Here is a 24,130-nt window from a genome sequence, read left to right as displayed (position 1 = left end):
CGTGGGAGAGATCGTGGGAGGTGTGCGCGGGGCTAAGCCCCTCAAGCATGCGCCAGGCCACGATGATGGGGACGGTTCACGCCCTCCTCTCTAAACGGAGGTAGGTGTGGGGGCGTGATGTATTTACTGGACGGGGCCGGTGCATGGTTTTCGGGACGTCCACTCCCCGCGTTCACGGGGCGGAGCGAGGCCGCCTCATCTGTCGCCTTGGTTCTGCATCCCCGCCACGCGGCTCCCATGCGCTTGGGGTCACGGACGGTGGAGTGGGAAACTGGGCCGTCGCGAGCAGAGGCAACGGGTTGGCCCCGACTCCCTGCTCTCCCCGTGCCTTGATTCGTTGAGCGGGGCGGCCGAGCCCCCACCTCGCTCCTTTATAATGAGCGGGAGGGGAGCACAGAAACCCGCACTCTCGCATCTTCTCTTTTCTTCAGCTTCTGCTCCCCTTTCTCTCTTCTGCCATGGAGAAAGGGAACCCAGGCCCTTCATCGGTGGCGGCGAGGGTCGCCGCCAGACAGCGCATCTCTCCCTCTTCCGCGCCCGTGGTGGCAGAGCCAGCCATAAGGGGAAGAGGGAGGGGGCGAGGTCGCGGACGAGGTCGAGGACGAGGTCGAGGCGCTCGGGGAAGAGGCGGATGGGGCAGTGCGTCAGCTTCACCTCCGCCGGCGGCTCCTCCCGCCACGGCGGTCCATATAGGGGACGACCCTTGCGAGTTCTTCGTCAGGCTGCGCCGGGCGCCTCGTCGTCGCCTTCGGCTTCCAGCTCCGTTTGCACGCGTGATGGAGTTGGACCCGCCCGAGACACTGAGATTGCACATGAAGGGTTGTGGGATCAACGACACGCGAGTCCGTCTTGCATTCCCAGCCCCTAATGTGATGTATCTTGATCGAGGGTGGAAGACGTTCGCCCGCATCCACAGCTTGACGGAGGGGTTTACCCTCCATTTTAAGTTGATGGAGGGCGATCTCCTCTCCGTCAAGGCCTTCGGGTGCTTCGGCACTCGGGCGAAGTGCTGCGTGGACAGCTCCTCCGACAGCGAAGGCTCCTCCTCGAGCGAGAGCGACGAGGAGGGGAGCGACAGCGACGACGAGGGTAGCGGGCGGCGGAGCGACGGGTCCGACTAGGCGTCGGGCGCCGCTTTGCGCGGCACCGGCGACCCCATCATCCGCGTCGCCGGCTTCTTGAACTCCCCGGGGTCGTCTCCTTGGGCGGCTGGCGTAGGGAGGCTGCGGAAGGGGAAGAGGGCTGGCGACAAGGCCGTCAGGTCGGAGTACGAGGGCGTGGTGCCCTCGACAGCGCGCTGACGTCCTGCCGCCCCGTCTTCGAGCCCCGCTTCCAGCGCCGCCGTCGCCGTCCAGCCTTCAGACGACCCCCGAGATGTTCCCTTGGTGTCTTCTGGCACCCGTAGCTTGCCTAGGCGCTCCTTTTACCCTTTTCGCCTCCTTGACCTACCTCCTGAGGAGAGGGACAGGAAAGGGATTACGGGCATCTTATCTTTTTAATTTGTAAGCCTTCGGGCCTTAGCTGTATCTAAAACTTGTAATCCTCTCTTTCATGTTTTTCATCCTCTATGGACTGTACCTGAGTGGGATGTTTTTTAATGAAAAGGGGATGCTTGCCGGGTTATTTGTCTCATGAGTTAAACCCACGCCAAGGAGCAAATCCTTGGTATCCCTCGGACAGACATTTCATCTCCCGGCAACAGGCCCTGCCGCCTTCCCACGTCGCTCGACCTTTCTCACGCTTTTGACGGAGGCAGGAACGAGGTGGGTGCGGTCTCCTCGTTTCATCCCTTTGCTGCCGCGACTACGACCAAACTTGGCCCCGAGAACGAGCCCCAGGGCCTAGAGTCGAGGGAGCACGGCAGTTTTCCGGGAAGAAACGTGGTTTCGCATTCCCCAGTCCATAAGAGGATGCATGATGAGGGATGAAAAGACTTATCTGATATTGCAGCCCCCGGCAACTCTGGTTTGCCGTGGACGATTCTTGGCACTCGCAGCCCCCAGCGATACTGGCTTGCCGGGAAGGCTTTTATCTTCAGCAGAGAACTTCGACGTTCTCGATGCCGGCTTCCGGCAAGCTTGTTGCCAGGAAGGCTTTTATCTTCGGCAGAGAACTTTGACGTTCTCGATGCCGGCTTCCGGCAAGCTTGTTGCCAGGAAGGCTTTTATCTTCGGCAGAGAACTTTGACGTTCTCGATGCCGGCTTCCGGCAAGCTTGTTGCCAGGAAGGCTTTTATCTTCGGCAGAGAACTTTGACGTTCTCGATGCCGGCTTCCGGCAAGCTTGTTGCCAGGAAGGCTTTTATCTTCGCAGAGAACTTTGACGTTCTCGATGCCGGCTTCCGGCAAGCTTGTTGCCAGGAAGGCTTTTATCTTCGGCAGAGAACTTTGACGTTCTCGATGCCGGCTTCCGGCAAGCTTGTTGCCAGGAAGGCTTTTATCTTCGGCAGAGAACTTTGACGTTCTCGATGCCGGCTTCCGGCAAGCTTGTTGCCAGGAAGGCTTTTATCTTCGGCAGAGAACTTTGACGTTCTCGATGCCGGCTTCCGGCAAGCTTGTTGCCAGGAAGGCTTTTATCTTAGCAGAGAACTTTGACGTTCTCGATGCCGGCTTCCGGCAAGCTTGTTGCCAGGAAGGCTTTTATCTTCAGCAGAGAACTTTGACGTTCTCGATGCCGGCTTCCGGCAAGCTTGTTGCCAGGAAGGCTTTTATCTTCGGCAGAGAACTTTGACATTCTCGATGCCGGCTTCCGGCAAGCTTGTTGCCAGGAAGGCTTATGGCGAAGAACGTCGTCGTTCTTGACACCGGCTCCCGGCAAGATCGTTGCCGGAAAGGCTTATGGCGAAGAACTTTGTCGTTCTTGACACCGGCTCCCGGCAAGATCGTTGCCGGAAAGGCTTATGGCGAAGAACTTCGTCGTTCTTGACACCGGCTCCCGGCAAGATCGTTGCCGGAAAGGCTTATGGCGAAGAACTTCGTTGTTCTTGACACCGGCTCCCGGCAAGATCGTGGCCGGAAAGGCTTATGGCGAAGAACTTCGTCGTTCTTGACACCGGATCCCGGCAAGATCGTGGCCGGAAAGGCTTATGGCGAAGAACTTCGTCGTTCTTGACGCCGGCTCCCGGCAAGATCGTTGCCGGAAAGGCTTATGGTGAAGAACTTCGTCGTTCTTGACACCGAAAAGATTGGCCCTAAGGGCGCTGCCAGCCCCCGGGCCATAACTGCGTTCAAACATAGCAAGTGATTAGCATCCGAAGTGCACTTAACTCGCTTGCGAATTTTGACTTCTGCTAGATATTCCCTATGCCTGTTGGAATGCTTTCCGGTGCGTACGATCCAGCCAGCAGCGCTTGAGGGAACGGGCCCTTAGCGGCTATTCGGGAACGTCGCCTCCCGGAAAGGTTTACCTTCTTGGTTCTAGCACAACCGCACAAGTTGCCGAGCGGACTCGAGGCAACATGGAGCGCAACTAGTCCCGAGAAGGCTCCTTGGCATACAGGTCTATGCAGAAATCTCAAATAAATAGTGCATGCTATCTTCCTGTTCAAACCTCTCTTTGTACGTCCACCTTACGCTTTCTAGGGAAACTTGCCGGTGCAGGCACCCTTGCCGCGAGCGCCGAGTGCGGAACTTCAGCAGCTTGCTGGCGGGGTCGCTACCGACAAGCAATCTTGTCGCAACTAGTTGCAGCTCACTTAGGTTGTTGAGCGGGCTCGAAACAAAGTAAGGGCGCTAGCGGCTCACTTAAGTTGCTGAGCGGACTCGAAGCAAAGTAAGGGCGCTAGCAGCTCACTTAAGTTGTTGAGCGGACTCGAAACAAAGTAAGGGTGCAACTAGCTACGAGTTGATTCCTTCGCGCACAGGTTTTTCGTACAAAGAACGAGATCTCCGAGGCGGATAACTTTATATAGAAAGGAAATATCTAAAGTTTCGCACGACTTAGCTTTTCTGTTGCCGCACTGGCGCCGTTCTTTTACTCGCCCGCTTCTTAGGAGCCATGACGATGAAGAACAGCTGAGCCTTGACGTGGACGGAACAGCTGCCGCCGAAGCATGCCCCCTACCTGGCGCGCCAGAGATGTCGGGGGGTGCTGATTCCACCAACACCTATGGGGACAGGGCCCCTTTCGGTTCGGTGGGAGGCGGAGAGCGCACAAAGAGCGGATCGAGCCAGTGCACGCGGGGGATTTTACCCAGCTTCGGGCCGCACGGATGCGTAAAACCCTACTGCTGCTTGTTTGTGTGTATTGAATCTTTGCTCAGGAGCGATCGACGCTACCAGACTGAGCGTGGGAGTGTTTCTGGTGTCCCCAATGAGCCGAACTAGCCGAACCTCCTCTACGTTATGCCCGGGCCTCCTTTTATACTTTCAAGGGGTCACCGACAGGTGGCAACGTAGACTTAGAAGGGTAAAAATGGAAAAGGATGCGGTAGGTGCAGCTACCGCTACTGTGGATACAGTGCGCCCTACCTAACTCTGACGGCAGGGGACAAGAGCATTAAATGCCTGTCTGAGTCTCCTAAACAGTGCAAAAGGGTGACCGTTAGGAGCGCCACCATTTGCCACGATGGGCTTCTCTTCATCTCCGCTTGCCACCACGTACCCCTAGCTGCACGGCCTCCTGCCACGTGTGCTTGGGAGAGTCCCAGAGCGACACGTTAGCAGGTGTGCTGGAGCGCGGGCACGAAGTGGGGGTTTCCCGCGGCAAGCTCCTTGCCGCGGCCGTCGTCTTGTCGCGTCCGGAAGCTTGTCGCTCGCCGGATCTTGCCGGGACGCAGGGCGCGTCACGGCAAGCTTTCTTGGTATGCCTTGAGTAGCCTTCCCGGCAAGCTCCTTTTGCCGGGGTCTTGTCTCTTCCCGGCAAGATCCTCTTGCCGGGGCCTTGGTAGTCCTTCCTGGCAAGCTCCTCTTGCCGGGGCCTTGGTTGGCCCTCCCGGCAAGCTCCTCTTGCCGGGGCCTTGGTTTGAGTACTTTGTCCTTGAATGGTCTTCAAGGGAACCACGGAGAGTCTTGGCGGTCACCCGGCAAGCCTTGCCGCGGGGTGCTGCGACTGCCCGTGCACAAGTTCGGGGTACTAGGGTACCCCTACTCTAGTACACCGACAGTGATGCGCGAGTACAATGTTGTTCTAGGATTCTTTCTGGTGAGTTCCATTTTTCTAAAAGTGTGCTCTACATGGACCATGTATGTGCCTGTTGAAACTATCAATTCATAGTACAGTTTGCTCTATACTAATCACTTTTTTGTATTCCTGCAAACAGGGGTGCTCAGCTTGATTTCAATGGGAACTGCACAAAATGTTCATAAATACATCGAATCATTCATTTCCACCACAAGAAAGGAGGTGCCGATAAGTTCAAGGCGTTGCAACATATAAGGGCGAAATCATACAAGCTACGCGCGAATTTGGTTGATTTTGGTGGAACTGCACAAAAGGAACAGCTGGTTTATTTAGCACGAGGTGCCATGTCAATGTCCGAACTGATGGCAAACCCTGCCCATTCCACAATCGTAGGCATTTGATATTTTGGAATGGGACAACCTTGTCAAATTTTGCTCATTGATTTTAGCCAGACATGCATTTGATATTTTTGAATGGGACGCCCTTGCTGTCAGCAGCGTCGATCAATTTTTTCTTTATTCTTCAGTTGTGAAGTAAATATTGCCTCTGACATGTGAGTCGCTGAGTGTCAGGACCCCGATTCCAAGTCACGTTGATCTAGCCGGTAACACCTCATATCACTTTGCGGCCTCATGCACGGTATTCCCACGGGTGTCGCCTTACCATGGCCCGGGACCGTTTGCGTCTTCTGGCTCACATATATGATAGTGTCGCTAGCATCCATATGACAGAGAACCCGGGCCGACATGGCTAGTCCTGAACCCAAAGGGGCACTAACCTATGGGGACAGGCATACATGAATCACATCGAGCATGTCGGTCAGCAGCGTGTAAATCCGGGCTGTAGCACTGGGCTAACAGGACTCCGGGAACCCGGGCTGTAGCAGGCTAGGCAGGACTCCGGATGTTACCGCGTGACATTTCCCCGAAGGGACAGACACAGGAATGAAGTGAAACACATGCCGGCCAGTCAAGTGTCCTGAGCAGTAGTGCTGGGCTAACAGGACTCCGGTGAACTGGGCTGTAGCGGACTACTATGGCTCATGGAAGCACAAGATTATATTTCCCCATAAGAGAGGCTGCCAAGGATAAACAACTAGATTGTCAGATCCCACACATACCAAGCATTTCAATCATACACACAATATGCTCGACATGTGTAAATACAACATGGCATCACAACAAGACTCTACGACTCAAACATTTATTCATTAGGCTCCGAGGAGCCAGATATTACAAACATGGGTCTCATGACCCAACAATCATAGCATACAAATCAAGCACATGCGGAAGCTTAACATGTCTGTGTACAGACATCTACAAATGAAAAAGGCTAAGAAGCCTGACTATCTACCAGATCCTGCCGAGGGCACAAGATCGTAGTTGAGGTATCAAGCTAAACGACGAGGTCCACACGGAACTACTAGCGAGACTGACGTCTCTCTGCAAAAACATAGAATAGGCAAACGTGAGTACAAATGTACTCAGCAAGACTTACATCAGAGCTAACTACATATGCATCGGTATCAACAAAGGGGCGGTGGAGTTTAACTGCAGCAAGCCAGCTTTGACTCAGTGTGACTGCAAGCAACTTTTTGAGGTGGCGCACACGAGTCCACATATTCACCATTCAATACACCACTATGGATCCGCTCCCGTCTCCCTATGAGAAGGCCATCCATAGCACTCACGCTTATCTTGCGAGTTTTAGAGTATCCACTTTCACTTGTCTATGAACTATTATAGGCAACCTAGAAGTCCTTTACAGGGGACACGACTATTCGAATAGATCATTTATAACCCAGCAGGGGTGTACTTCTTCACACACGCTCTCGCCACTTACCACCATGTACACGTCATGTATCTTGGCAACCATCAAGCGGAAGCCTGGCGAGGGAGTCGGCCACGACCTGACTAACCACACGAGTCTCTAGTCCAGGTTTATCGCCTATTCAGGTTCCATCCGCGAGGAGATCCGGCCTGAGTTTTGCTGACAGCCCCAAACGATGTGTGCAGGGTTCCCGAGACACCAAACGGGCGCCCGCTACACCATGCCATGGTGTATCTACCGCATCATAGCCCACCCCTAGGATCAGCACTATGCACGGCCGCCAACACATATCCTACAAACACCAGAAACTAGTTGCAACTCCTGGACAGAGGACAAGGGCAGTTAATAAGTCGAGAGGTTCCATTGGTTTCGGGCCCAATGCATGGTAGTAGCTGGTCATGGTTCACAAACAAAGAACTCAGTTCCTAAGAACGGTTTCAATGAGACAACCCACCATGTACTCCTACATGGCCTCTCACCGCTACCTTTACCAAATCATGTTCACACACTTAGCTCACACATAGTAGGACATGTTCATCATTGTTCCAATTCATCCCCGATGAATCAGACCTGACACAACTCTAAGCAATAGCAGGCATGACAAACAAGCATGAATGAGTAGGCACATCAAGGCTCAAACAACTCCTACTCATGCTAGTGGGTTTCATCTATTTACTGTGGCAATGACAGGTCATGCAGAGGATAAGGGTTCAACTACCACAGCAAGTAACAGTTGAATCGTTATTGTCCTAATGTAGTAAAAGAGAGCAGGAGCGAGAGAGTGGGATTGTATCGGAATGAACAAGAGGGTTTTGCTTGCCTGGCACTTCTGATGATATTATAGCTCTTCACCGGTGTCATCGAACTCATCATCAGAAGCACGTCTATCGAGAGGGGACGAATACCGGCAACAGAGGGGAAGAGCATAATCAATGCAATGCAACAATATGATGCATGATCATGACATGGCAATATGCTGTGATTTGGGCTAATGCAATAGAAAGTCATTTTAATTGAAGGGGAATTCAAAACTATATCAATTCCAACTACAAACCTATTATGAAATTTGCCCTAATCATGTTTCATCCTAAACAGCGAGGTTAACTTGCTCAAACATGCATGAGAATGGGACAGATGGATTCCTAGAATTGTTCTGATAATTTTTCATATATAAATTATTTCATTTGGAGTTACGGTTTAATTTCTACGAATTTTAGAAGTTTTGGGCATTTTCTGGAATTTTTGAATTATTTTAAACCCAGAAAATGATTAACTGCGTCAGCATTGCGTCATGCTAGCGTCAGCAGGTCAACAGGGCTGTCCAGGTCAAACTTGACGGCTGGGCCCCACTAGTCAGTCTCACAGTTAACTATTTGGGTTAACTAAACTAACTAAACAACACTGGGCCCACTGGTCAGTGACTAACTAAACTAACTTAATTAAGTTTAGCTCTAACTAACTGGTTAGCCGGGCGAGGCCCGCATGTCAGTGACTCAAGGGTCAAACAGAGGTCAACCCGGCGCTAACTGGGCTTTGACCCACTGCGGGGCCCGCTGTCAGTGACTAGGTGCGGTCCAGCTGGCGGGGATTAGCACTAATGACCCCGCCACGTCGGCTGTCGCCGGAGTTGGCCGGCGGCGACCAAACCCGCGGCGGCAACGTGCCGGACTTGCGCTAAAGGCGATGGGGGCGGTGGCTAAGGGCATCGGGGCGTAGCCCAGACTCGCCCGCATCCAGGGAGGTAGGTGGGTGGCCGTGGGGGCGCCGGAGCTCGCCGAAATGGAGCTCGCGGCAGCGGCTGGAGTTCAGACCTCGACGAAAACGAAGCTACGGTGGACGGGAGGACGAACGGATGCTTGTTCTAGGATCCTGGGACCACACTGAGCACAGACACGCGCTCAAACGTGGGCGGCAGCAACTGTTGCCGCGGCGGTTACGTGGCCGGCGGAGCAAGCTCTCGGCCGCGACGGTGAAGCTAGCTAGAGGGAGAAATCAACACAGGGCATAGAGGGGAACGGCGGAGGGGCTCACTGCAAAGTCGAAGAGAAGCTCCGCGGCTCGGGGGAGGTTCTGGAGTCGACGGGCCGGCGGTCGCGATCTCCGGTGACCCGAGGAGGATGAAGGGGTCGGGGACGGTGCTTCGAAGCATCCAGCACCACGTGGCTCGGCGGAGAGGACTAGGGCGACGAGGCGGATCTTCTGGACTGCTCAAGGGGACGAGGGGGAGGCGATGGCTGCGGTGGTGCTAGTCGGCGGCGGCGGGCGCGTTCGATGAGGTGGGGAACGGCGAGGGAGGGGGCAGGGGGAAAGAGACGAGCGGTCGGCGCGATCCAGACGACAGCGGCGAGGTGTTTCGCGGTGTTGTGCTGGCCTCGGGCGGCCAGGCAGGTAGGTGGCGTGGCGCGCGGGGAGCGAGCGCGCGTCGGGCACGCGCCCTGTCCACTGGCGCCAGGAGGATGACGACAGGAGAGCGCCTGGTGGGCTGGGCCGCCAGCTGGGCCGCTAGGTAGGCTGAGGTAAGTCTCTTTCTCTCTTTCTAATTCCGTTTCTGTTTTCTATTTATGTTATTTTGTTTTGATTTAGTTTATAACCCAAATCATTTTAATAAATCCTGAAAATAATTGTAGGCATTAAATGAATTATTATAGAGGCCCTTAACTATTTTCAGAATTATTGGAGCATTTAAAAAAATATTAATAGTATTTAAATGCCCCAATTCAAATACAATATGGGTTATTCAAAAATCCAGAATGGCCTAAAAATATGTGCATCATTTTTGGCAGAGGTTTTCACCTTTATCAAAAATAATGAACTTTTCTAAAGGGCATTCTGGGTTCATTGAAAATATTTTTATTTTGATCCTAATTGCATTTCATTTAGTGCTAGGGCTTGTCATCCCCATTTCAAATTTCAAACAAATATAGACATGATGCATGGATGCTTATGATACTAATTGCAATCAAATTCTAGGGCTGTGACAACTCGCCCCCACTAAACAAGAATCTCGTCCCGAGATTCAAGACGTGAGGTAAGAAGACAGAGGGGATACAAAGCTAACACGACCTTCACGATCCAGATGTCTTTCTCGAGGATGTTGATTCATTGCATCACCTTGATCTCGACGTCTTGCTTTGAGAACTACATCCAACATGACAACGAGTAGAAAGGGAGAATTTAAGAAGAACCGACCTCCCTGAGGTTCGAGCAACTTAGGATCATCTTAATGATCACAAGATCAACTCATGGAATGAGACATAGTAACATCTCTCGAGCTGAGACACAAAGCATACACCTAGAGGGATGGAGTGAAATGGATGGCTAAGGTTCACTAGGTAGGCAACAATTCCATACTCGAATAAGATGGAGCATGAATTTCAAAGTAGCAAGGAGATATTTGCCATGATTTCGTAACGTGATACCTCGGGGAAGGTGACTCATAGAATTATTCCCTTAAGTGGCAAAAAGAATTACTTTTGATTCAGAGATCATTGAAACTCTTTATACCAGCCTAAGGAAATCACAATCGATCATTTGAAGGAGTTCAAAAGAATGACATACTTGGACTAGAAAGGATGATGTGGACTCCCTTGTTGAAGACAACGCAATGGATGATTTTGCTTATCATCGGAAATGGATGGGGCCCATGGTAAGTCCACTTTTGAAGATGATCCTGAACAACAACTACTGAGGTGCAAGCTGGGAACAAAATGCAAATGTTGGGAATGATTCTGGTAACTGGGGAAGAACTCAACAGTCGAGAGTGAGTCCACTGTTTGAAAAGGTTATAACATAACCGAGGAAACTAGAAGCAAATCCCAGTTAACACCAACGGTAAAACCTAGTGCTTGCGCGTGCTCTCAAGAACTTGAGCATCTCCATATTCATCAAGGTTTTACCAATATCCGTGTCAAGGATCCTGGAAACACAACATACCACCATGATGAATGGTGATGGATGATGCAGATGCAAAGGAAGATAACACTTTCTCAGATTTCACCATAGCGAGGCCAAGGGAACAGAATCTGGACGATCGACCGAGAGACATTTAGCACTCTGCTTCTAATGTTCTCCTTGATGTGCTAGTGTAATCCATTTATAGATATGGTTTGATATCTAGAACATCAAGTAAAAGGTTGGACTTCGGAAGCTCAAGAATCCATAAGGAATAACTACGGAGGCAGATCCTGCGAGATCCTTATGGGGAGGTGACCAACTTCTTCAACCAGGATACTACAATAATAGGCCTTCCGGCTAGGTGTGTTGGCCACGACATCCACGTTACCGGTTAAAAAGAGACCAACAATATAGTTCTTGGAGTACGTTCCAACCATCATATCTGCCTGAGATTCAGATCTGGTTGGTGTTAGGATATTCCAGACCCATCTAGTCTAGAAGGAAAATGAGAGTTTGCAACACAATTTGACGAGATGATGTTGCGAGATTCCCGGGAATTAACTGCGATAGCAAGCTCCAAAACATGAGCTGGTTTTGCTACAAACCTGTGAACATGTTGTCCTAGACAAGCATGGCCACCTGGTAGTCTTACAATGAAACACTACCGAGTTCAGGAGGAACCATCAACGAGGATATCGAAGTCCTTGCGTAAGTCTAGCTCCTAAGAAGAAACTTCTTCTCCTTGAACAAACCAATCAGTGGCTTGGTGTGCTAGGAACACATATGGAGTGGAGGTAATTAATCTACCAAACCATAGAATACTTTGCACATATGCATGACTGATTTGGGATGATTCCAGGGGAAACAAAACAAACCTTTCTCAAATTCATGGCGGCAACTTACACCTAGTGCACATGAACTTAGAGAAAGTCACTTCTTTCACCAAACATATACTTCATGGGTGGAATACAAAGGAAATGCTTACAAAGTTTCCACCACTAGCTCAATGTCCAACATGTCATGGGGGAGACAAAATGCCGCTGATGAGCTCAACAGCAACTCATCGGAATTTCCATATCACTGGACTTCCACCATCATGTGAACACGGTGATAGCATTGGTCAGACCAAAAGATGTAATGGTGTATGCTCGAGGGATCATCCACGAGTAAGACAACATTACGAACATCGTTGGTTCTGATTTGACTTGACGATAGCCCATACTCAAGTCAAAGTTTTGACAATACAATAGATCCAACAACTGATCATGAGGACCAATCGATGGAGACATCATCTTTCTTCAACACACCCACACACAAAAAAATATCCCTTAACATGAACTAAGTCAGACAAGCTTTATCTTCCAACTCTCCAAGTTGTTGTTTTGCTCAACCAACTAGCTCAGGGATATCGAACACAGATTCTTGGAGAAGGGGTGATTTATAAGAAAACCCATTTAATCACGAACTCAACATACCGGTCAGGTGACAACCAGGTAATACTTCCGAGAAGATCTTCGGAAAATCACGAACCACCGATATGTTACTAAGCTCGAGAACAATCTTGCTTTTCAGGGCAAGACGATATGATCAAATAAGCAAGGATAGACACAGTCCCAACTCTTGATCGAAGAGTGCACTAGGAAAATGGACTAGGTAGCACGATCAATCTTAGAATGATGATTCAATAACCAACACGCTAAGAATGAGAATATTGTCCATTAACTACCAAGCAACGAGGTTGCTAGGAGTATCTATTTCACACATCACAGTTCACTTGTCGGCATTCCGGTTATGGCAACACGGGACCGAGGAACGAACGATGATGGAGAGAGTATCAGTGCATCAAGAATTCATAAGAGAAGGTGCAATTCTCATGACGTTCCTGACATAAAAGTGGGTAATACCTCAGGGTAGAACAGAATCAAAGCATGATTGCATTTGATCGGTGGAATACAACTGCTTTGACCCAATCCTAGAAATGGATGAGGTACTGGAGTTTGTTTCTCCTAGTCATTCTGAACTAGAATGGCTTGACGGACCATAGGAATAATAAGCATCGATAACACGGATGCACAATTACTCCTGACTATCAATTGATAGATGATGGTTGGAATACAAATGAAGAGGGACGGCTCAAGGGAACATATATCTTTCTGAGTTATGGATACATAGGTTAGTATATTGAGCAAAGCTCAACATTTCTCCCGGATAACACATGCAGAAAAGTAGAACTGGCAGATTCACAATGTAGAATGGAGAACTCATTAAGAGCACTCTGGTTGTGATCTTTGGTTCAAGAGAACTCCTGCCATGATGGTTCATGGTATTTGGAAGAATGATACACCACGGACCTCGAAGACTACCACAAAGATTATTAATATCCTAGAGGTACGAGCAACACTATCAACACGAGGTAAATAGAGTGGATCTTGGGTCAAGAACCCAGGAATAGAATACCTACTACTAAATGGCATCACGGGATGCTTTCGAGAGTGGTGGCCAGAATCATCACACCAAAACACAAAACATGGCTAGATTACTAGGTGACTCCCTAAAACACCTAGGGTCATAGTAATAGCTCCAACATATATGTCAAGGTAACAAAGTACCTCAACTCACCGATTAGTGTGATTAATCTGGCCCAAATGGATATCAGGAACAGGAGGAAGGGGTTTGCAAATGCATCAGACTACTTAGAAACCTGGGATGACTCAGACAGCATGACGACTGTAAATGCTCAAAAATATTTGATACATCCTGCAAAATGGTGGCATAACCACTTAACAACACAATATCAAGGTTCCGAGATCACTGCCATCATACGGAAGTAGTAGGAACGGAACTGAGGCTTGAAACTATCAACTCTATAAGTCTATGGATTAGTAACACGTCATCCTGATAGATAGATGAGAAGGCCTAGTTCTTAATCCCTGTAGAAAAGAAGAGGTTGACTCAGATCAGAAGGGCACAGGGTAAAGGAGTAAAAAGAGCCTTATGTTCCCTTCCACAATAAATTCCCTTATATAACTAAAGCATTTCTAGACATGACTTCGACCAGTTTGGCTTGGTAATCCTACATGCAATCAGGCTTTGATACCAAAGCTGTCAGGACCCCGATTCCAAGTCACGTCGATCTAGCCGGTAACACCTCATATCACTTTGCAGCCTCACGCATGGTATTCCCACAGGTGTCGCCTTACCATGGCCCGGGACCGTTTGCGTATTTTGGCTCACATATATGATAGTGTCGCTAGCATCCATATGACAGAGAACCCGGGCCGACATGGCTAGTCGTGAACCCAAAGCGGCACTAACCTATGGGGACAGGCATACATGAATCACATCGAGCATGTCGGTCAGCAGCGTGTAAATCCGGGCTGTAGCACTGGGCTAACAGGACTCCGGGAACCCGGGCTGTAGCAGGCTAGGCAGGACTCCGGATGTTACCGCGTGACATTTCCCTGAAGGGACAGACATAGGAATGAAGTGAAACACATGCCGGCCAGTCAAGTGTCCTGAGCAGTAGTGCTGGGCTAACAGGACTCCGGTGAATCGGGCTGTAGCGGACTACTATGGCTCATGGAAGCACAAGACTACATTTCCCCATAAGAGAGGCTGCCAAGGATAAACAACTAGATTGTCGGATCCCACACATACCAAGCATTTCAATCATACACACAATATGCTTGACATGTGTAAATACAACATGGCATCACAACAAAACTCTACGACTCAAACATTTATTCATTAGGCTTCGAGGAGCGAGATATTACAAACATGGGTCTCATGACCCAACAATCATAGCATACAAATCAAGCACATGCGGAAGCTTAACATGTCTGAGTACAAACATCTACAAATGAAAAAGGCTAAGAAGCCTGACTATCTACCAGATCCTGCCGAGGGCACAAGATCGTAGCTGAGGTATCAAGCTAAATGTCGAAGTCCACACGGAACTACTAGCGAGACTGACGTCTCTCTGCAAAAACATAGAATAGGCAAACGTGAGTACAAATGTACTCAGCAAGACTTACATCAGAGCTAACTACATATGCATCGGTATCAACAAAGGGGGTGGTGGAATTTAACTGCAGCAAGCCAGCTTTGACTCAGTGGCTAACCTGAACTATGACTGCAAGCAACTTTTTGAGGTGGCGCACACGAGTGCACATATTCACCATTCAATACACCACTATGGATCCGCTCCCATCTCCCTACGAGAAGGCCATCCATAGCACTCACGCTTATCTTGCGAGTTTTAGAGTATCCACTTTCACTTGTCTATGAACTATTATAGGCAACCCAGAAGTCCTTTACCGCGGACACGGCTATTCGAATAGATCATTTATAACCCTGCAGGGGTGTACTTCTTCACACACGGTCTCGCAACTTACCACCATGTACACATCGTGTATCTCGGCAACCTTCAAGCGGAAGCCTGGCGAGGGAGTCGGCCACGACCTGACTAACCACACGAGTCTCTAGTCCAGGTTTATCGCCTATTCGGGTTCCATCCGCGAGGAGATCCGGCCGGAGTTTCGCTCAAAGCCCCAAACGATGTGTGCAGGGTTCCCGAGACACCAAACGGGCGCCCGCTACACCATGCCATGGTGTATCTACCGCATCATAGCCCACCCCTAGGATCAGCACTATGCACGGCCACCAACACATATCCTACAAACACCAGAAACTAGTTGCAACTCCTGGACAGAGGACAAGGGCAGTTAATAAGTCGAGAGGGTCCATTGGTTTCGGGTCCAATGCGTGGTAATAGCTGGTCATGGTTCACAAACACAGAACTCAGTTCCTAAGAACGGTTTCAATGAGACAACCGACCATGTACTCCTACATGGCCTCTCACCGCTACCTTTACCAAATCGTGTTCACACACTTAGCTCACACACAGTAGGACATGTTCATCACTGTTCCAACTCATCCATGATGAATCAGACCTGACACAACTCTAAGCAATAGCAGGCATGACAAACAAGCATGAATGAGTAGGCACATCAAGGCTCAAACAACTCCTACTCATGCTAGTGGGTTTCATCTATTTACTATGGCAATGACAGGTCATGCAGAGGATAAGGGTTCAACTACCGTAGCAAGTAACAGTTGAATCGTTATTGTCCTAATGCAGTAAAAGAGAGCAAGAGCGAGAGAGTGGGATTGTATCAGAATGAACAAGAGGGTTTTGCTTGCCTGGCACTTCTGAAGATATTATAGCTCTTCATCGGTGTCATTGAACTCATCGTCGGAAGCACGTCTATCGAGAGGGGACGAATGCCGGCAACAGAGGGGAAGAGCACAATCAATGCAATGCAACAATATGATGCATGATCATGACATGGCAATATGCTGTGATTTGGGCTAATGCAACAGAAAGTCATTTTAATTGAAGGGGAATTCAAAACTATATCAATTCCAACTCCAAACCTATTATGAAATTTGCCCTAATCATGTTTCATCCTAAACAGTGGTGTTAACTTGCTCAAACATGCATGAAAATGGTACAGATGGATTCCTTGAATTGTTCTGATAATTTTTCATATATAAATTATTTCATTTGGAGTTACGGTTTAATTTCTATGAATTTTAGAAGTTTTGGGCATTTTCTGGAATTTCTGAATTATTTTAAACCCAGAAAATGATTAACTGCGTCAGCATTGCGTCATGCTGGCATCAGTAGGTCAACAAGGCTGTCCAGGTCAAACCTGACGGCTGGGCCCCACTAGTCAGTCTCACAGTTAACTATTTGGGTTAACTAAACTAACTAAACAACACTGGGCCCACTGGTCAGTGACTAACTAAACTAACTTAATTAAGTTTAGCTCTAACTAACTGGTTAGCCGGCGAGGCCCGCATGTCAGTGACTGAAGGGTCAAACAGAGGTCAACCCGGCGCTAACTGGGCTTTGACCCACTGCGGGGCCCGCTGTCAGTGACTAGGTGCGGTCCAGCTGGCGGGGATTAGCACTAATGACCCCGCCACGTCGGCTGTCGCCGGAGTTGGCCGGCGGCGACCAAACCCGCGGCGGCAACGTGCCGGACTTGCGCTAAAGGCAACAGGGGCGGTGGCTAAGGGCATTGGGGCGTAGCCCGGACTCGCCCGCATCCAGGGAGGTAGGTGGGTGGCCGTGGGGCCGCCGGAGCTCGCTGGAACGAAGCTCGCAGCGGCGGCCGGAGTTCGGACCTCGACGGAAACGAAGCTACGGTGGACGGGAGGACGAACGGATGCTTGTTCTAGGATCTTGGGACCACATTGAGCACAGACACGCGCTCAAACGCGGGCGGCAGCAACTGTGGCCGCGGCGGTTACGTGGCCGGCGGAGCAAGCTCTCGGCCGCGACGGCGAAGCTAGCTAGAGGAAGAAATCGACACAGAGGGTAGAGGGGAACGGCGGAGGGGCTCACTGCAAAGTCAAAGAGAAGCTCCGCGGCTCGGGGGAGGTTCTGGAGTCGACGGGCCGGCGGTCACGATCTCCGGCGACCCGAGGAGGATGAAGGGGTCGGGGACGGTGCTTCGAAGCATCCGGCGCCGCGTGGCTCGGCGGAGAGGACTAGGGCGACGAGGCGGATCTTCTGGACTGCTCAAGGGGACGAGGGGGAGGCGATGGCCGTGGTGGTGCTAGTCAGCGGCGGCGGGCGCGTTCGGTGAGGTGGGGAACGGCGAGGGAGGGGGCAGGGGGAAAGAGACGAGCGGTTGGCACGATCCAAACGACAGCGGTGAGATGTTTCGCGGCGTTGTGCTGGCCTCGGGCGGCCAAACAGGTAGGTGGCGTGGCGCGCGGGGAGCGAGCGCGCGTCGGGCACGTGCCCTGTCCACTAGCGCCAGGAGGACGACGACAGGAGTGCGCCTGGTGGGCTGGGCTGCCAGCTGGGCCGCCAGGTAGGCTGAGGTAAGTCTCTTTCTCTCTTTCTAATTCTGTTTCTATTTTCTATTTATGTTATTTTGTTTTGATTTAGTTTATAACCCAAATCATTTTAATAAATCCTAAAAAAATTGTGGGCATTAAATGAATTATTACAGAGGCCCTTAACTATTTTCAGAAATATTGGAGCATTTACAAAAATATTAATAGTATTTAAATGCCCCGATTCAAATACAATATGGGTTATTCAAAAATCCAGAATGGCCTAAAAATATGTGCATCATTTTTGGCAAAGGTTTTCACCTTTATCAAAAATAATGAACTTTTCTAAAGGGCATTCTGGGCTCATTGAAAATATTTTTATTTTGATCCTAATTGCATTTCATTTAGTGCTAGGGCTTGTCATCCCCATTTCAAATTTCAAACAAATATAGACATGATGCATGGATGCTTATGATACTAATTGCAATCAAATTCTAGGGCTGTGACACTGAGATGCATAATCATCGATTGTTTTGAATGTTCTCTATGAATTTCCAGGCCTGTGTTTGATTGCAATGTACAAAAACGCTAAAAACCTGCTCAAACTCTTTGTACACCTTTTGTTCCTTTTTACTTCACACATTGTGAAAGTGCATACTTTTTTGTATAAGATTGGTCAAAGTAGAGATACTTTGGCTGCAGACAAAACTTGTATGAAGACTAGAAAGGACCGGAGCGAGTACATGTGAAACTGCTGCAAACGAGGTGATCACCCTGGGAATAATGCTAGTACATATTGTTTTGCATGTTCATCCAATGCTAGTGATATAGGAATTCGAACTAATTGAAATAAATTCATTCATACACGGTCGGATTTCATATAAACATGCCAGATTTCATTACATTTCATATATTCTTCAACTAAAAAGGGGTGCCTGGAGGTATAATTAATTAACCGAAGCTACCCACCTGTGTCCCGCTGAGCCGAACAGAAGCTTCAGTGACTTAACTGCAAGTGCAGTTGCGTAACTGACATGTGGCAAATTGGGCCCACGTGTCAGTCAGCCAACTGCACCAGCAATTAAGTAGAAGCAGCGTTATTCTCCAGCAGAACTCCCCCTCCAGGTCGCCGCCAAGAAGCTAACCGGCCGTCAATGGTCAACCCACCTAGCTTGGCTTCAACAGGAGGGTAGCAGCGGTGGCCTTACTTGGACCCGAGTGGCGGCGACCTACCGTGTTCTACTCTTCCTCGTTTTCTGTGTGGTGCAGCCTCGTTGGCAGTGGGGCGGGGCCTCGGCAGAGCCGGCGATATCCTCTGTCTCATTGCCGGCGGGCGGCGCCTAAGAGGAGCGGTGGAAATCCTCCCCCGCGTTGCCGGCAGGGTGGGGCCTCGGCTGAGCCGGCGATGTCCTCTGCCTCATTGTTGGCGGGGCGGGGCCTCGGCGGAGCCGGCGGTGTCCTCTGCCTCGTTGTTGGCGCCGCGGGGCCTCGGCGGAGCAGGGCCTCGTCGACACCAGCGGAGCGGGGACTCGTCGGAGCTGGCGTTGTCCTCTGCCTCGTCCTCGGTCTCGCCAAACAGTTCCTCGCCTGCTTCATCGCCCTCTTTGCTAGCCTCTTTGTAGGCGACCGCAACCTCCACCACCCGCATGTGCTCCCGCCAGCGCTCGAGGTGGCCCTTGCGGGCGGAGCGGTACGAGTCGAGCAGCGCCTCCTGCTCCACCCGCTCCGCGGCGATCTTCTCCTCAGCCTGTAGATGCTCCTGGAGGAGATGGTGGTTGTAGGCGGCGTCGGCCTGCGCCTCCCGGAACTGCTCCTAACGCATCTGCCTCACACTATCCATATATTGGGCACGGGCCTCGCCGATGGTCATGGTGCAATGCACCAGCGAGGATGGCGCGGAGGAGGGGGTTGGCGTCGGATCATCGACTACCATGTTCTCCATTGGGACGTCGTCGTCCTCCGGCTGCTTGCTGGCCAGCCGGTCGGCAGCAATGGCTGCCATCTCCTTGTGGTCCGTCGTCCGCCCGTCCCGAAGAGCACTGGAGCGCGAGGAAGCCATGGTGGGCAGTAGTGGTGTGGACAGGAGAAAGGGAACGGATGCGGATGACTGCGGCTATGGCCAGCGCAGCAGTTTATATAGCAATGGTGGGCGGGCGGAGGGACGGACGTGTGGCGCCGGAGTAGCCGCCTCGCCAACCACGTATCATTAATGTGGGCGGAAGATGGACGGACGGATGGCACTTGTGTTGTTTGAAGGCGGAGCAATCGCCTGGACCGAGAAGTGGGGCGGGCGGCGCTGACTGTTTCGGGCGGAAAGCGCGCGCGGGCAAGGAGATGACTTTACTTGGAGAGGATGACAATGGGGACCCACCAGGTCCATAGCCTCACGTACGCAAGTGCCTCCTTATTATATATATATATATATATATGTGTGTGTGTATGTATGTATGTATGTATGTATAAAACTATACTCCCTCCGTCTAAGTGAATAAGTCGTATTAGAAGGTGCATCCCGACCTTGGTGCAAGCAGATTGGTGGAAAAGAAGAATATTTCTCTCTTCTAAACACAACATTTAATCACAGCAGTTAAGAGGATGCCTTATTAGCTACCCATACAGGCCATCGTAATTCATAGCATGCAAAGCGCTTTTATTTCTTGCCTAATAACCGCATGGACGTGCTGCATGCATTGGTCCTTGCCTGAGCAAAAAAAAAGGAGGGAAGGGGTTTCCACGGGAGACAACGAGGCAGAGGTGGAAGCGCTCGCTGGAGTTATTTATTTTGCTTCCCCCTGGTTTCCTGACATCACGGTCCCACACCATTGTCAACCTATGTAGTACTAGTCAATAAACGAGAGAATTGCACAAGAAGCGGTCGACAGCTGGGACCAAGAAGCTCGAGCAGTATTTGTGTTTTTGAGGTGTGAGCACTGCAGAGTTTTTTGATGTTTAGCCCAGATATTAATTTTTCTCCTCTGAACAACAACGAAAACATTGCTGCAGGTATTAACTGGGCGGGCTGTGGCCCGTCTAGCCCAGGCCAGATATCCAGCCTAGATATTAATTTTTTCAAGCTGAAAATGTGTCGGTGTACAAAAAGAGGGGTACACTTTTTGTACCCCTATAACTGTGCACGGGCAGTCTGAGCCACGGGCACCACCACACTGAGCAAGGCAAGGGAGGTGAGCCAAGGTAAGGCCCAAGCTCAGGAGAAGCAGAACGACGTCAAGACCAAGACCACAAATAGCAAAGGAGACGAAGCGGACCCCCCCCCCCCCAGGGCAAGATCCTTGCCGGAAGGCGGTTTTAGCAAACCCAGCAAGACCCTTGTCGTGGCAGCTCGCCCCACACCTACGGAGTGAGTCACCCTTGAGTCCACTGCCCCCATGGGGCAAGGATTCGGGAGACGTCCCCGTGGTGGCATGCAGATCTTTGTGAAGGCATTCAAGATCAGATACACCCTTTAGAAGATGATAATCCTTGGCGGGATCCCAGCCAAGGAGGACCACAAGGCCCCCGGCAAGAGCCTTGCCGGGGATGACAGCAGCCGCCACGGCAAGACCCTTGCCGGGGCCCCGGCAAGGCCCTTACCAAGAACACCCGTAGGGCCACCATCAGGCCCACGCTAGTTAAACCTCCAGCACCGTTCGCATGCAGCTGCCGACCCAATCAGCTGGGCAGGCACCTGTGTGGCGGCATGCGGATCTTCATGGAGACCCACCACTGTGCCACCTCAGTTGCCTGCCTGCCTACATGGCACCGCGGGTGCCGCTGGCCAGGGCACGTGTCAACACGAGAGGGAGCGGTGATGGACGAGACAGGGCTCTCCCCCGTCCCCGATAAAGCAAGGACACCTGGGCAAGACGCATTAAATGCGCCTTGTCATGTAATGCAAGGGATAACCTCACATCACTGTACCCTTTCCACCTCCTGTGTGCCACTGTGGCAGCCCCTTTCCTATAAAAGGAGGCCCGAGGTGACCAGGAGGAGGATTCGGCTTTTTGGAGCTCCTCATGCCCCATAGCTAGCTCAAGAACACAGATATACAATCCACCAAAGCAGGAGTAGGGTTTTACGCATCCTCGCGGCCCGAACCTGGATAAATGAACCGTGTGCTATCTGTTTGATCCGCTCTTCTCACGACCCCGCGCCCCGCAATCGTAGTACGGATTCTTGTGATCTCATAGGTGTCGCTCCCACCGACATCTCTGGTGCGCCAGGTAGGGGGCACAGTTGTGATAATCGGCTTTAGTAGTTAGTTCGACGCTTCTTAATCGTCATGGCGCCCAAGAAGAAGACGACGGTGGCGGTTGGCCCGTCGGAAGCCGGACATCTCGTCCCGACGCGGGCGACCAGCGGACCGATCGCAGAAAGGACCCGGGGCGCCGTTCGCGAACACCAACACCGTCCCAGCAGCCGGAGTTTGGGAGGCGGCGATGTTCGTGCGCTTGGTAACGGGCCGCACGCCGCCAAATCCAAAGATGGAGCCAGGCCCTCCGTGGGTGGCGCGGGGCCTTCCAAGATCGCTGCCACCCTGCCCGAAGGCAATGCGAGGGCCTCCAAGACTCCCACGCCGGCGCCGACGGCGCGCTCCTCTCAAGCGGCGCGCAACGAACGGCGTAATCACGCCGAAGACCCTGGGCGTCGCCGCGGGAAGAGCCCCGAGCGCCACTCCCGGGAGGTAGAAGACCTGCCCGCTCGCCGAGGCGCTGGTGAAGATGGCATGCGACCGCGGGGTCGTGATAGAGCTCCTTCTGACATGGTCAGAAGTCGAAGCGCGTCGCGATCTGTGCAGGTTTCACTGCCACCAACGCCAGCAGAAGCCCTGGCGCGCGCGTAGTTGCTCCTCGATTTTCCTCCCACTACGGGGAAACTTGACGAATGGAGAGCCACTATCCGAAGCCTTGTTGCGGTGGCCAACAAAGATGAACCGAGTCCAGTGGAGCCCCTGGGTCGACGCTCCGACGGAGTCCCACGCACCAGTGGTAGGAAAGTCGGCGGCGCCGCGACCACGGTGCACTCGCCTCCTCCTCGCCCGGTACCGCGGACGCTAGCCCATCGCGACGTTACGGGCAACGAAATCTCCATAGCATCGTCCAACCCGCGGACCCACCGTGACCAGTGCCAAGTCCTTCGGGAACGAGAACATGAAGACGCTCGAACCACTATCGAGCGCCAGCGCGGAGCCCGCCACCAGTCAGATAGGCGAGCAGGGCCTGCTGTGAATCACCCGGCACCGAAGAGCCCTAGAGGCCTACCTTACGAGGTAGGCTGTCCGGCTTTTACCCGTGAGCTGCGGCAGTTCTAGTGGCCCACTCACCGCACCTTCAAACCTGACGTGGGCGAAAAGTACAGCGGCAAGACCCACCCATCCGAGTTCCTCAGCATCTACACCGTTGCGATGCAAGCTGCCGGAGCCCGCGACGATAAGGTGCTTGCGAATTACTTTCCATTGGCTCTTAAACCCAACGCCATGTCATGGTTGATGCACTTGCCGGTAGACTCTATTTCCTCCTGGTCGGATTTGTGCCATGAGTTTGTGGGTGCCTTTACTGGATGCCACCAAGCCCATGGCCAAGCGAGCGACCTGCACGTCATTCCCCAGAAGGGAGGCGAGAGTCTCCGCAAGTATATACAGAGGTTCAGCCGGATACAGTACAATATCCCTGATGTTCACCCTGCCACCATCATCAGCGTGTTCCATCAGAACGTGCGTAACTGCAAGATGCGCGAAGAGCTGGCAATGAACATGGTGAAAGATGTAGCCAACCCGGGAAGAAGCCAACCTAAGGGAAAGGTCACGCTGCCCGTGACTTTTGGAAGCCATCTGAACTACAGGATGGAGAGGATCGTGTTTGATGTTGCCAAGATCCCCTTGCCCTACAACGGGATCCTTGGCTGCCCAGTGCTGGCCAAGTTCATGGCGGCGTCACACTACGCCTACAACACCCTGAAGATGCCAGGACCTGTGATGATCATCACCATCCCCTCTGATAAGAAAGATGCGCTGATTTGCGCTGACCAACTATACCAGCAAGCAGTTGCAGCAGCTGCCGCCACTAGGGCACTTGCTCCTGCCGCTGGGACCCCGGGAGGGAAGGAGAACAAGAAGACCGGTGAGACCACGGACACCCACTCCGGCAAGCGCACGTCTTCGGAGTGTAGCGCTCCCGTCGAGGACGTGCCAGAGAGCTCCACCGGCGGAAACAACAAGCCCAGGGCCATACCGCCAGGAACCAAGAAGGTTTCTTTCAATGAGGACGGCACGGGAGGGGCTTTCACCATAAGCTCCACCCTTGACGACAAATAGGAAGACGCGCTCGTCACCTTCCTGCGGGCGAATGTCGATGTGTTCGCATGGCAAGCTTCCGACATCCCCGGCGTTCCCAGGGAGGTGATTGAGCACCACCTTGCTGTCTGTCCTTATGCGCGGC

This window comes from Triticum aestivum, chromosome 6A (assembly GCF_018294505.1).
Source record: "Triticum aestivum cultivar Chinese Spring chromosome 6A, IWGSC CS RefSeq v2.1, whole genome shotgun sequence".
NCBI classification, from domain to species: domain Eukaryota; kingdom Viridiplantae; phylum Streptophyta; class Magnoliopsida; order Poales; family Poaceae; genus Triticum; species Triticum aestivum.
The sequence above is the reverse complement of the archived record's forward strand: the minus strand, read 5'-3'. Positions refer to the sequence as shown.